General features: G+C 32.4%; 1 pseudogene; it reads left to right on the plus strand.

Moving 5' to 3' along the window:
- The first annotated feature begins 1,108 nt into the window (after positions 1 to 1,108).
- LOC108327388 (uncharacterized) lies at positions 1,109 to 11,105 on the plus strand (annotated as a pseudogene).
- The last annotated feature ends 2,997 nt before the right edge of the window (positions 11,106 to 14,102 follow it).

Genomic DNA, 14,102 nt, shown 5'->3' on the forward strand with positions numbered 1-14,102 from the left:
GTGTTAATCGATTATCTTAAGTTGCTAATCGATTAGTCACTAAAAGACAAAACAACGGATAGTCCAACGGCTCAAAAACGGCTAGTTTTTCAAACGGACACCTTGCTAATCGATTAATAGCCCATGCTAATCGATTAGCGCTAATCGATTAACAGCCCTTGTTAATCGATTAGCATGCAGTGCTGAGCTTTTCCATTGCTCTCTGGAATAATCGATTACTGACCCCTGTTAATCGATTAACACTGCACAGTTTTTGCTTCTTGGTATATTTTTACATCACTTTTGAATGCATACATAAAACCACTAATTTCCTATGTTCATACAGTTATTACAAAAGTTACAAGTCTTCAAAAATCATTCTTCATGAGTCTTGATTGTTCTTGACTTGATTTAGATATCATCAAAACTTCATCTTCATCGTTTTGCTAACATTAATATTATAAAGTTATAATATTCTTTTTTTTTGTACTGACTTTTCTAGTTGAGTCATATGACGAAGCCATTTTAATTAGATGATAAAATAAATGCATTGAATAAGTTCTATTTCAAATTTTAGCGAATTCAATAATAGAGTCATTAACTAATTTTAATTCATTAAAAATTTAATTGAAAAAATATGATTTACGTAATAAAATTTTAAATTTGATTCAGAAAAAGCATGACTAGTAAATATGACTAAGTTACATTACCAATAACTTAATTAGAAAACTTTTAAGTATTATTATAAATAAAAGGTTAAATATGTCTTTTGGTTCTCGTATTTGTTCGCGAATCTCAACTGAGTCCTCGTTTTTTTTTTGTCCCAATTGAATCCAAATACTTGTTAATTTGAGGCAATAAAGCCCTCTCCATTAATTTTCGACTGACGCCGTCTGCACATGGTGAGCTGTAAATATTTTTATATGCGTGGCAATATGTATTAAGTTGAATGGGTGTTCTTTTGTATAATAAAATATTCCACGTGGACAACTAAATTTTTTATGTTGGTAGCCCTAAGCCCTAATATTTAAATCAACCCTGAAATCGAAAGTTTATACTTGTTCGTGCTGGGGAGGAAGAGTGCTGGAAGCAGAGTTGTGGAAGCAGTGTTTATAGTTGAGCTCATCAAATGTCTGCTTCATCCTCTTCTTGCAAATGCTTGGGTTTGGGGTTTCAACAGAGTTGTGGCAGTGTGAGCAGGTTGGGTGTAAAACCCATTTGCTTCTGTGGTCAAAATGCAGTCTTCCGCATTGCAAGAACCCCTAAAAACAAGGGCAAAAGATTTTGGGGATGCCCCAAGTTCAAGGTAAGTTTTCAGATGCAATAATCTAACTTTTAATGTGGTTTTCTTCTTCTTCCAGAGGGTAGGAGTCAAGATTGCGTTCATGGAGTGTGTTTTCTTCTTGGACAGGGTGGGAGTGAAGATTGTTCTTCTGGATGCAACTTCTTTTAGTGGTGCAGTGAAGATGTAATTCATGAAGGAAATGTGGTCACTGTAGAAGAAAGTGGAAGAAATAAAGAAGTGGGTGGAAGTTTGATGAAGATGGAACAAATGGTGATGAAGATGGAAAAGAGAGATGTTGAAAAGCTTAAAATAGCCTATTTACAGAAAACTGTTGTTAGTCTGGAAAAGTGGTTGAAGGTGTTAATAGAGATGATGGTTATTATATGTGTTTGTAATGTAATTGTGATATCAATGTTGATGAAACTAGGTTGATTTGTTAGTGGAAGGTTATGTAAGATAATTTGATATTTGGAATGTTATTTTCTGTTTTATTTATAAAGGTGACTTGTTAGTGTTTAATATTGTCGTCTTATTTGTCTTATTTGTTATATTTCCTTTGCTAATCCAAATACTTGCTAATTTGAGGAATTAAGTTAAAGAAAGTGCACAAGTAACATCAAACGTAATGGTCAATAACAAAATAATATGTTAGACCGAAATGATAAATTACAAAGAATCAATTAGTAACTTACTCATGGTAGTATTGTTGAAGAAAAATGTCTTTCCTAGATTGATGCAACCATTATTGAATATATCTTTAACAATTATTCTTTTTATTTTCCCTCTTTTGGATGGATCATGCTACCAAAAAATTATTATCAACGCCTTATCTAATAGTGAAATTGTTTATAAATTCATAATACAAAATATTTGTATGAAAGATTAAATCTATCCCATTTTCTTTTAGAAGTTTGAAAGAATCTATATACTTACACTTAGTGGTTGTTTGAAATAATTTATAACACAGTTTTATTTCATGTACAATGAGATGTTCTTATTGATGATTCTGAATAGGAAAACATGTCATTGTAAGTAGAAATAATGATGGAAAAGATCTAGGCCAAGTGCCACCTACTCATGAATATGATCTTTCAATATAACAATGTTTTGAATGAAAGGAACTTGTTTGCTTTGGCCCTTTATCTCCTAACAAAAATATAATCAATTAGCGAGTGAAAACTACATATTGAAATATTTGTTGATATTGATACAAATATATAATTAAATTTAAGAACATACCTTGCTTGAAGTTTTCAAGGTATGTACCCTACTTGAACTTCATCAAAGGTATAAGCATTTAAGCTTCACCAACTTGAACTTCCTCAACCACCACCCTATCATTATCTTGTGCCAATGGCACGAAGTAGATAGTTGAAGCCCCTTCATGAAGAGTGTATAAGGTGATCAACTAATAAAATCCTCATCAATGTATAACTCATGTGAACTAAAGGTATTGGAGTTAGGTTTCTCTCCTGAGGAGTATGCAACAATACAACTCCTGATACGATCCTGTCTAGGAAAGATTATGATCTTTTTTGAATTTGAATTCTCAAGAGCACAATAAAAATAAATCAGAGAAGAACGAAAAATAAGACAAAGATGGGGACGCCACAATCTAGCAGATTGATAAGTCAAGTGAAGATTCGCCACAAATATGTTAATCTTAGATAAGAATCACAGTTCTAAACCAAGAACGAAGAGAATCCTCTCCAAAAAAATGAAAATGCATATATTATTGTTAGAAATGATGAGACTTGTTTCTCAACACCAAGAGGGGCAGGAGGGGGGGGGGGGGGGGGGGGGGGGTCAATTGGTGATTTATAAAAACGTGCACTTTTCAAATCTTTTTACAGAATTAGAATGATCTTTTAATCTTTCTTGCATTGTAAGTAAAGTGCGTATGCAATGTAAAATAAAGAGATAGAGAAAGAAGAGCAAACTCAAGATTTTTATCCTGGTTCGGCCTCAATGCCTACATCCAGTCACCCTTCCAATCAATATCTAATTGAAGGATATTTCACTATACTAATTTGAGAATTACAGCAAAGGTTTTACAGTGAACGCATTCTCACAAATGTAAACACCTTCCTCACTCAACAGTCAAATATATAATACAATACACCTACACACACAGAAACACCAGTTCTTGTTGTAGAAACCCTTTGAGAATCCCCTCTCAAAGTCCAAGAGCTCATCACTCTTCTTCCTGTCGACCACGTACTAGGAAACACCACAATCACTGATTTCAGAAACATTTTCTGATCACAGAAGATACACCTGAGTAGTGCGAGTTTGATCAGCCAATACAATCTAGTAAATGCCTCTCAAGAATGCTTCAAGATTCTTCAAATTCTTCATGTTCTTGATTCTTAGAGCGTATTACAATCTATAAAACTATCTTAGATCAAGTATGTAAAATGTGAAAGTGTACAATATGATCAAATCGTTTTAGAATTACAAGTCATGCGTCAATTTATAGTATTTATCAGTTCTGACGCAAATAAATCGATTACTTTACTTATGTAATCGGTTACATAATTAAAAAATCAGATGTAAAAGAATTACAACTAACTCAGCTCTTAATTGAATGCTCAATTAATGTAATCGATTTACATTTAATGCTGGTTAAACTTATTTAAAAATATGACTGTTAAATTCGTTAGGACTAGCATGAAATCAGTTTTCAAAAGTGAACAAACTTAAGTGATTACATAAAAGGTGTAATCGATTAAGCTTAACACTTATACAAATTTTGAAAACTTTTCTACAAAATTCATCACAACACATTTGAAAATGATATATGCAAAGACATGAGTTTTAATCGATTCACCAACTAATGTAATCGATTCAAACTTACTGTTTTGCCAATTTTCAAATTTTAAGCTTTTGTGCTTGTGGTTTTCATTACAGAGAAACATACAATATGTATACCAAGATATAATAACATCATAATCACAGTAGTATGCAGAAACAACAGTATGTCCAACATGTGCATTACTCAACAATAAGCATTTATATATCCACATATGTATTAAACACAAAAAACACATTTATGTTGTGTCATGACAACATCTGTGTTGTTACAACCAATGTGTTGTCATCATCAAAAACAAACACAAGAATTGGGTTCAACATTTACATGGCTCCCCCTATCAACAATTATGACTCAAAAGTGTCTACATATGTATTTGGTGCCCCTATATATAGGAACAAATGTTTAAGGTACCGAAGAAACCCCAAAAGAAAGCCCAAAGACTTTGAGCGAAAAATAATTCAAAATTAAAAAAAAAGAAAACAGAAACAAATTATTTTCTATTAAAAGAAAATTTCAAATATTTTTAATTTCCTAAACTATTATATAATTATGCTCCAAGTCATGATCTTCATGTCCCTTGAATTCCAATCTTCATGGAGCATCATGAGTTGAAAGGAGATTTGTTCTTCCAACTCTTTGCTCCTTGACCTTGTCATAGGTCCTTTGAATTGTAAAGGCTCTTCCTCAAGTTCGTCTTCTATAGAATCATGGGATAGTCCTCTATCATTCCCTCCTTCTTGAAGCGAATTTGTATCCAAATTAGTACCTACATTAAATGGAGACAAATCATTAATGTTGAAACTAGAACTTACTCCATAATCATTAGGTAGGTCAACAATGTAAGCATTATCATTAATTTTCTTAAGAACTTGAAAAGGTCCATCTCCTCTAGGTAGGAGCTTATATTTCCTTTTGGAAGGAAACCTTTCCTTCCTAAGTTGTACCCACACCCAATCTCCAACTCAAACTTCATCTTCTTCTTCCCTTGGTTAACTTTAGAAGCTAGTTTCTCCATCTTCTTTTCAATTTGTCCTTCACTTCCTAATGCAAGTTCCTAACAAAAGTAGCTTTGGCAAGATCATCTTCGTTAGTCATAGAATCAATATTAGGCAAATGCAACAAATCTAAGGGACTTAGACGGTTAAAACCATAGACTACCTTAAATGCAGACATACAAGTAGTAGAATGAACTACCCTATTATAAGCAAATTCCACATGATGTATTCATTCCTCTCAAGTTCTCAAATTTTTATTTACAAAGCATCTAAGGAGTTGAGAAAGAGTTTGATTTACCATTTTGGTTTGTCCATCCGTATGGGGATGACACGTTGTAGAGAAAAGAAATTTTGTACCTAACTTGCCCCACAATACCTTTCAACAATGGCTAACAAATTTTACATCTCTATCTAACACAATGCTTCTTGGAATACCATGTAGTCTCACCACTTCCTTGAAAAATAAATTGGCCACATGGTTGGCGTCATCAGTTGTATGGCAAGTGTTAAAAAAGATGTGCTTCGTTTCTCACACCAAGAGGGAGGGGGGGGGGGGGTGAATTAGTGTTGTATAAAAATGATCGCTTTTGAAATCTTTTTAGAAAAACTGTAAGTCTTTAAACTTTTCTTGAATCGCAAGTAAAAATGTATGCAATGTAACAGTATGCGTATTCGAATACAGATAATATGCAATCGATTAAATGTAGAGAGATAGGGAGAAGAAGATTCAAACTCTGAGTTTTTATACTGGTTCAGTCAAGCCTACATCTAGTGTCCTCTCGATCAACCTTAGACCAAAAGTCAATTGCACTATAAGATCCGAGTGTTTACAACAAGGTTTTTACAGCGACCTCATAGTCAAAATGTAAACAACCTCTCTAACTCACTAATCTAAAATAGCCAATATACAACAGACTAGCAGCAAAAACAATCATCTCCTACAGTCAACCCTTTGAGATCCCCCTCAAAGTCAAGAACCAGGTTCTTCTTCCTGTATACATGTTAAGATATCGGCAAGTGTACCGAATCGTATCAAGTAATAATAGTTTGGTAAGACCAAGTATCGTTTCCCAAGAGACTCACGGCCTATACAGTCATGTGATTACTTAGCTAATTAGAATGTTGATAAACAATTTTTTGTTTTATATGCAAATACATAAAAAGTAAATATGCATGCAATTTGATCAATTGGACAGAAGCACAAAGATGAACGGATGATATTGGTATTATGAGATGAATATGTTGTTGGGGTTTAGACTTCACCTAATTTACTCTCATGCATAAAAGAATTCTTCTTCTTCATTAATGCCAATGTCACTATCTAAAGTTTTTAAAACCCGATCCCTCGGCGAAGAAAGCCTATCCTTAATTACTAGGCCACAATCCCTTGCATCCCTAATAAATAATTCTGCATTACGATTAATAGCTTAAGACAACCAAAACTCATATCCCCATCCTTGAGCAATACTACTTTTGGGAGCAATTCTCCAGAACCTGAATTGTAAGATACCTCCCGGTACTCAAGCAAATCATGCCATGAATGAATTAAACATAACAAGCATTGAGCGAAGAAGAATTACCCTAACAATTAATGAAAGAAGCATATGTAATTAAGAATCAATTCAAATACATGAGAGTTCACAAGGTTACATCATCCCCCAAGAACAAATAGAATTTAGTTTCCTATTGACATGGAGAAACTAGATGTACAATGGAAAAGAATGAGATAAAAAAACCCTAGAAACTGAAGAAGGAAGCTCCTGCATCCAAATCCGCTTCCAAAGGGTGAAAGAGTGTGTTTCTACGCCTCTTCTGTCAAAAGATACAAAGCCTAGGATGTCCAAGTCCTTAAATAGATTGAAATAATAACAGAAACACAGTCCAAGCCCATCTCATTGGCGCTCAATGTCCTAACTTAGGGCGCTAGGTGTTAAACAGTGGATATTAGCGCTTAGCGCCCCTGAAAGGGCGCCCAAGCGTGGAACGGTACTCGAGAACTAGCGCTTAGCGCCCCAAAAAGGGTGCCCAGGCGTGAGCCAGTAACTTTCTACGCTGAAGGCCTCACAAAGGGTAGCCAGGCGTGCAACAATGCCTTCTGGCGCTGAGGGCCCTAGAAAAGGGCGCTCAAGCATCCTACGATCCTCCTTTATGATACTTTTTCAGTTCTTTCTGAGTTGCAACTCCTTGATACTTCAACTCCTCTTTCAAATCATTCAAATTTCCTACAAAATCAAGGGAAACCGTGATACAATCATAAAATCCAACCTCAACTCTCTTATTCAGACAAATAAAGCAAAATCATGATTTCAAGCCAGTTTCGTAGTAAAAAAAGGGTTATTTAGCATCAAAATTGCATCACATATAATGGTTTATTCAACCATTATCAATATACCACAGGGAAACAACAACACTAAGCGTTTGCAAGAGCTACTGATCCAGCAGTATGCACCTCTGTTGTGCAAATCGATCAACCTTTACTAATCAATCAATCTTGCTCCTCAAGAAATCTTCAAGACTTGAACACCACGACAATTCTTGTTTCTTGGAGCATTTCTCTCTTATGTAAGACTTCAAAGCTCTAATCTGATACTGATATGAAAGTGTTAATCACAATTATCTTACAGAATTTCAAATTATGCCGCGTCAATATATAGAGTAAGTGAAATCAGACGCATTTTAATCGATTATGCTATTAATCTAATCGAATTCATTTCAAAGATATAACAGATTAACAGCAGTCAAAGCCATTAATTGAATGCTCAATTAATGTAATCGATTTGCAATTAATGCTTGGTCAACATATTCAAAAATATGACCGTTGTGATAGTTATGTCAAGAAATGAAACAAGTTTCAAATCTTTAACAAACTTAATTGAATACAAGATCCATGTAATCGATTAAGTTTTAACACTTAGGATACTTTTGAAAACTTTTCTTCTCAAAATCCATCACAGCACACTTGAAAAATATTTGTGGAAATACACGAGTTTTAATCGATTTAACCACTATTGTAATCGATTTAAAACCTGTTGTTTTGCCACAGTTTAAAGCTTAAGCTGTCGGATGACCTTAATTGATTAACCCATCACTGTAATCGATTAAGTCATGCAAATATGCTTGGTGCATGTGGTTTTTCCATTTCAAAACTCATATTATGCATACACAAATATAATCACATTTCAAACACAGTAGTATGCAACAATCAACACAATATGTTCACAGTTATGCTTATATAAATCTCACAGTAACCACATAAGCATATAACACATATAACATAGTACATATACATGTGTTTTTATTAACAATGTGTTGTCATCATCAAAAACAGATATCACAGAGATTGTGGATTCAGCTAATTATGTGCTCCCTTTATCAACAATCTCAACAATCTCCCCCTTTTTTTGATGATGCACAACCATGATTAATAAAACCATGTTGTACAGTTCACATTTAAACACAATTCAATTAGCTCAGAAAACATAGTTCAATTACATCAAATATTCTCCCCCTTTGGGCATTAGCAAAAAAGGCATTTAGTACACTGTAATTGAAACAGAGATAATAAAGCAATTTGAGATGCATCAATCAGTATAACAGAATAAATTTGATGCTTCCCCTGTCAATAATCTTCACATGATCTATCATTTTCTTCCCCTTTTAGTAACATGTGAACTATTTAACAATATACATTGCTCCCCTTGTCATTATGCATGTTCAAATAAGCACAAATGCATTATACAAATATATCAGAGCATGTACCACTCAAGCATATTCAAGCAATGTATAAGAGAAATATTACAAAAGTCATATTAGAGAAGTATTGATACATGTTGAATCATCACAACAGTTTAAACACTTATAATCTCAAATTATATTCACAGCGGATTAACCAAAGAGATATAAGATGAATAAACATATAACAGAAAATAATTCATGGTTTGAAATATCAGATATTAGAAGTTTAGAAAATTTCAAACCCAATGACGAAATTCAATCGATTATAACTTCATCTTAATCGATTTTTGTAGCAAAGTAATGTTGATTTTCCACCTTAGCTCAATCAGCAAACTGTATTCCTGCATAACCCTTCAGCTTATCTAGATCAAGCAATTTAGTATCTATGCAGTACAGTAATCTTCATCAGAGTTAAAGTTATGATTATGCAATGATGAGAATGTAGCAGTAATATGTTCAAATTGCATACATACAAACTAATACTCGATTTATAGCTACTTTATACTATTATTATCCAAAATCCCTAATTCATTTCTAATTGTATAAAATCTTTCCTTATTTTCATTTATGTAAGCCTATTGATGTAAGGTATCTACATATTTGACCTTAATTTCACCTTTAAGGATGTGGTCTCTTATGAAATGATGTCTTATTTCAATATGTTTAGTTTTAGAATGAAGAACAGGATTCTTAGTTAAGTTTATTGGATTGAGATTGTCACATTTTAAAGGAATATGATCTAAAGGTATACCATAGTCTTCTAGTTGGCTCTTGATCCAAAGAGACTGAGCACAACAACTTCCAACTGCAATGTACTTGGCTTCTATGGTGGATAATGCCACACAAGCTTGTTTCTTTGAATGCTCAGATACTAGAGAACATCCTAGCAAATGACATGTACCACTAGTGCTTTTTCTATCTAGTTTATAGCCACAAAAATCTAAATCACTGTATCCTTCAAGAAAAAATGTTTGATCCACTAGGATACCATAGTCCAAGACTTTTGGTTCCTTTTAGATACTTTAAAATTCTTTTCGTAGCAGTTAAATGTGATTCTTTTGGTTGTGACTAAAATCTAGCATAGAGATAGACACTATGCATGATATCACAAAAACCTTAAGTTTCTTGTATTTATGGGATTAAAATAACTTTTCTTTAATCCTTATAGATAGTTAGTTAATTATTCAAATATTGGGAACAAGCAGTTTGCATTTTTTTTTTGTATAGAAAAGAGGCCTAATTGTTTTTGGATTCAGAAAATGTTATCGGGCGACTGAACGAATTATTTGGATTGGTTAAGAGTCATGATTGAGCTTGATTTAATTGACTCCAAAAAAACATGCTAGTAGATGAATGTCTTTTCTTTGTATGTTTTTTCTTGTGCTTAGATTTACAGGTCATTTTCAACCATGTCCTTTCTAAGTATCACGTTTATATTCTGCACTTGGAGAAGATGAGTCTGATTTTGCACCAGTATATTTGTCTAATCTTATTAACACCATATACTCCTCGTGATTTCATTTATTTCTTCCTTATTTTGTTTCTCAGGGGATCAACTAGCCATAGGAAAGGAAACTGGTCGGCGCTTGGGAATGGGTACCAATATGTATCCTACATCTGCATTGCTTGGGCAGGATAAGGATGAAGCCATATCTGCATTACTTATTGATGAACTGATTGAAAAAGCAGATGGGTTTGTTGGTCTTTTTCCTTGTGTGTTTCTATCTTCATCTTTGCAATTGATTGTTTTTAATACTATTGGTGATCATATATAGGCTGAAAGATTGATTATCAATTGGAAGTAATTGAACAATATGCGCTTGTTTTCTCATATTGATTTATATTTTGCCAGAGCACAAGTACGAGATTGTGAAACGTTTACAAGCCAGGAAACATATTTGGGGAATGACTAGTGATGGAGTGAATGACGCACCTGCACTCAAGAAGGCCGACATTGGTATAGTTGTTGCTGATGCAACTGATGCAGCTCGGAGTGCCTCTGATATTCTTTCAACAAAACCTAGCCTTAGTATTATTATTAGTGCAGTGTTCACAAGTCAAGCCATCTTCCAGAAAATGAAAAATTATACAGTTAGCAATTGAACTTTTCCTTATTTAATCACTTGTTACTTATGCCATGATAGTATTTCATCTTAGTTGCATAAGTACACAATTTTTTAATTCTTCATGATTAGTTTAAAAATTTATTTTAATTAATATTATTTTAACTTGTAGGGGTCATTGGCAATTGCTAGTTATTGTTCCTGATTGTTCTCCTATAGTTCTCTTATGTTCCTTGTATAAGAAAGCTAGCACATTGTCCATCAAAAATATATTAGAGGCATAAGTTTTCCTTTCTACTTTGTTTCCTTCCTATATTATTATTATTATTATTATTATTATTATTATTATTATGTAATGAATTTCTACCTTTTGTAGGTCTTTCGAAGCTCATTCAAGGTTGCGGGGTGTTCCATTTGTCTCTAGGAAGAAGATGCAAATAATCACACCTAATTTAAGAGAAGTTGACCTTTGTTTTATGTTTTCTGATTCCTATTTTTATGAGGAATTGATTGTGTTGTTGGTTTTGTGGAATTTGGTTTAGCAAAATTGATCAAAGCTACATGGTGCAAAGGCTAGCTAGAGTATAATATGATATTCTGTGTCCTTAGTTTGAATGAGTCTTGATTATTTGTATTTAATTTGTAGTGTCGACGTCAATTGGGCAACTATGAGTGTGGGTATTATGTAATGAAACAAATGCATACCATTATTTGTACAAACATTATTGAATCATGGAATAAGGTATTAAAAAACTAACTAAATACTCATCCAACTATTCATTACAATATTATTTTAACTCCATTATTTTATTTGTAGATCTTTAATGTTCATCTCTCATGGAAGCTGCAGACATTGAAGACATTAGAAGGAACTGTGGATCTTTTATTTTAAGTGTTAGTAGAAACTTGGCTACAATTCAATAATGTATGTATATTAATGTAATATTTGGATTAATATATAGTTTCATGTATAAATAATGTATTAAATATTATTAGACAATTTAATGTTTGAAATGAATTTTATTTTGTTAGTTCAATTGAATATTTTCATTTGAAGCTATATTGATTATAATTGATTGGATGAGATGATAATACAAGAATATGATTATAAACTCATTAGATCTCAATTGTAATAATGATTTTTTTTTTCGAAAAAACATATATTATGACGTATTAAAAAATGTACGTCATAATACGTTGATTCTAATAACCATTTATTATGATAGGTGAAAAAGTGTACGTCATAATACATTCAACATATTATGATTGGTAAAAATATCTACGTCATAATTAGGGATGACAAAAAAATCCGCGCCCGCGGATATCCACGGATAAAGTCCGCGATAGATAGTTGATATCCGCTGATATTTACTACCCGCAACCCGCGGGTAGCGGATATGTTAATACCCGCTTATAAACGGGTCGGGTGCCGATATTATACTATACGTACCCGCGGATACCCGCTACCCGCAAAAAATAAAAATAAAAATTTAATTTATATTTTATTAAGTTAAATTTAATTAAAATTAACATTAATTTATATTTTATTAAGTTAAATTTAATTAAAATTAACATTAATTTATATTTTATTAAGTTAAATTTAATTAAAATTAACATTAATTTATATTTTACACGATTAAATTTAATTAAAACTGAATTTAAATTTTAATTTAATTTAATTTATAATATATTTTATATATTTTTTGTAATTCTATTTAAATTTTATTTTAATAATTTATTAAAATATATATTTTTTAAAATATTTGCGGGTTTCCGCGGATATCCACGGGTATCCGCGGGTTTTAAAATATCCGCGGATATTTTTTAAGTGGGTATCCGTGCGGATAGCGGGTCGAGTAGCGGGTGGATTTTTTTTTGTCGGGTCGGGTTGCGGGTAGGCATTATCCGTGTCCGACCCGACCCGTTGTCATCCCTAGTCATAATACACTAAATATTATAACAAGTAAACACATCTATGTCATAATACGTTTCACCATATTATGACTGATAAATGAAAAATTTGTCATAATAAATTATGATATTATGATTGATTACAAAAATTATGTCATAATATGTTCAAGCTATTATGACATAATTCTCTACTATGTCATAAAATGCGCAGGCCTATTATAACGCCCAGAACTATGTCTCTAGTTTACCAGTCATAATATATCATTTTTACTTGTCATAAATGTAATTTCTGCACTAGTGGCAATTTCTATAGAAATAATTTGTATAGAAATTATTTTACAATTATAAACACTTAAAAGTTTCATAACCTAGTGATTTATTACGACAATAATCGATTATGATAGGGGATACTCGAATATCACATGCAAAAGTAGAAAAGGATTTATCAAGGCAACAATCGATTATCACAATGGATAATCGATTATCACTACAAGTTTAGATATTGTCCAAGGCTCGGCAATAATCGATTATCACTTAGGATAATCAATTATCACATTTTCCAAAACCCATAACAGCCTGAAATAATCGATTATCACTTTTTATAATCGATTATTATTGGCAGTTGGGAGCTACCTTTTCAGTTTCTAACCCTACACGAACCTCGGCTTATAAATAGAGTTCTCCACAACTCTTAGGGAAAAACCTTTTCATTTCAGAGTATTAGAGCAATGTGCATAAGGGAAACTCTCTATGTGTGAAAAAGGGAGCTTGTGAACTTGGTGCTTGTGGGAGGAAGTGCTCTTTCTCGGTGTGTCTAAGTAGTGGAGTATACCTACATAGTAAAGTCAAATGTTTCATCCTTTTGTGCGTCAAAAGGACGTGCCTTTCATCTCTTATATGTTAATAAGAGAGGTGGTTTCTAATCTCATCCTTATTCTCTTTGTACTCTGATATTCATTTCTAGTGAAAAAGGATAATCACTCTTTATAGTGATTAATGATAACACTCTATTTTTCCCCATTTTTCTCTGTTAATATTCTTCTTTTAGGTTATTTTAGCTTTTAATTTTCTAGAATTAAGATAGATTAGTATAAATAGGATAAAAATAGGTTTTTGATAGAAATAGTGTTATTTTCCCTTTTTAGTTAAATAAAATAGATTTTTAAATAATTAGGTATTTTCTCTTTTAGAAAAATATTCAGAAAATTTAAAATAAAATTTCATTTCTTTTGGGCTTTATTTTTTCACTTTTTTCTTTTACCAGTTTATTATTTTTTTATGATAATGTTGAAATTAATAAAAATGGGCTGGTGCAGAGA

Source organism: Vigna angularis, chromosome 2 (genome assembly GCF_016808095.1).
Source record: "Vigna angularis cultivar LongXiaoDou No.4 chromosome 2, ASM1680809v1, whole genome shotgun sequence".
NCBI classification, from domain to species: Eukaryota; Viridiplantae; Streptophyta; class Magnoliopsida; order Fabales; family Fabaceae; genus Vigna; species Vigna angularis.